Consider the following 387-nt stretch of genomic DNA (forward strand, 5'->3'; position numbering starts at 1 on the left):
ATAAATCTGAAAAGTATAAATAATTTTTTTTAAAAAGATTGTGCGGGGCTGCCCCCACCCCATTTTTTTTTTAAAATTCAAGTTGGCTGACCCCAGGATGCACCGCCGAGAACTTTCAGCAGCACATTTGTGACAATATATCCGCCTCCCATTGAGCCCTTTTGGGGCTTGTCCTATTTCCACGAAGGCTGCAGCAAGGGCTCGACGCGCCCTGCTTGGGAATCGCCCCCTGGCTGCTGTCCACGGCGGGCCTTACTCCCGAGTAAACCTGCTTCCTGCCTCGCCCGGCAGCAAGCAGGCAGGCAGGCGCATGATCCCCGGGACCTTCCCGCTCCGCCCGGGTCCTTTCGCACAGAGCTGCCCCGCCTCCGAAGCGTCAGGAAGCCG

Source organism: Zootoca vivipara, chromosome 9, assembly GCF_965207765.1.
Source record: "Zootoca vivipara chromosome 9, rZooViv2.hap1.1, whole genome shotgun sequence".
Lineage (NCBI taxonomy): Eukaryota > Metazoa > Chordata > Lepidosauria > Squamata > Lacertidae > Zootoca > Zootoca vivipara.